The sequence below is a fragment of the Tupaia chinensis genome, unplaced genomic scaffold (assembly GCF_000334495.1).
Source record: "Tupaia chinensis unplaced genomic scaffold, TupChi_1.0 Scaffold000237_1, whole genome shotgun sequence".
NCBI classification, from domain to species: Eukaryota; Metazoa; Chordata; class Mammalia; order Scandentia; family Tupaiidae; genus Tupaia; species Tupaia belangeri.
In genome coordinates, this window is record NW_006159715.1 from 1,855,639 (window position 1) to 1,856,768 (window position 1,130).

The 1,130-nt window shown below is 51.0% G+C and overlaps 1 pseudogene; it reads left to right on the forward strand.

Annotated features, from left to right (window-relative positions):
* Nucleotides 1–98: 98 nt before the first annotated feature.
* Nucleotides 99–896, forward strand: LOC114007807 (60S ribosomal protein L7a pseudogene; annotated as a pseudogene).
* Nucleotides 897–1,130: the final 234 nt, after the last annotated feature.

The window sequence follows — 1,130 nt, forward strand, 5'->3', positions numbered from 1 at the left end:
TTTCTTTCTCTCTCTCTCTCTCTCTCTCTCTCTCTCTCTCTCTCTCAGTCTCTGTCTGCCGGGTGAGCCCACGCACCTTATAGCAAAGAAAAAACCTCTCCAAAAAAAAGAAGGCCAAGGGGAAGGAGGTGGCTCTGGCCCCTGCTGTGGTGAAGCGGGAGACCAAGAAAGAAGGTGGTCAATCCCATCTGAGAAAAGGCCTGAGAATTTTGGCCTAGGACAAGACATTCAGACCAAAAGGTCACCCACTTCGTCAAATGGCCCCGCTACATCCGGCTGCAGCGGCATGCAGCGGCAGAGGGCCATCCTCTACAAGTGGCTGAAAGTGCCTCCTGCCATTAACCAGTTCACCCAGGCCCTGGGCCGCCAGACAGCTACTCAGCTGCTCAAGCTCGCCCACAAGTATGGGCCAGAGACAAAGCAGGGGAAGCAGCGGCTGCTGGCCCGGGCTGAGAGGAAGGCCGCCCGCAAAGGGGATGTCCCCACTAAGAGTCCGCCGGTCTTCCGGGCAGGGGTGAACACCGTCACCACCTCAGTGGAGAACAAGAAGGCTCAGCTGGTGGTGATCGCACACGAAGTGGACCCCATAGAGCTGGTTGTCTTCCTGCCTGCCCTGTGTCAGAAGATGGGGGTTCTCTACTGTATTATCAAGGGGAAGGCCAGGTTGGGACGCCTCGTCACAGGAAAACTTGTACCACTGTCGCCTTCACACAGGTTAACTCGGAGGACAAAGGTGCCATGGCTAAGCTGGTGGAAGCCATCAGGACCCATTACGACAGACACAATGAGATCCGCCGCCACTGGGGAGGAAGCGTCCTGGGTCCGAAATCTGTGGCTCACATTGCAAAGCTGGAAAAGGCAAAAAGGCCAAAGAACTTGCCACCAAACTGGGTTAAGTGTACACTGTTGAGTTTTCTATACATACTAGTAATAAAACGCTCTCCTTCGGAAAAAAGTAAGTAATTAATTAAATAAATAAATAAAATAAACCCAAGATGTCTCTGCGTGTTGGAAAAGTAGTTGTCAGGGTCTCTCAAAAAGGAAAAAAAAAAAAAAAGGCTTCTAAGAATGAAGAGGATTCTAGGGGAGAAGTATCAAAATCTAACTCATAACACACTTTCTGGAGAAAA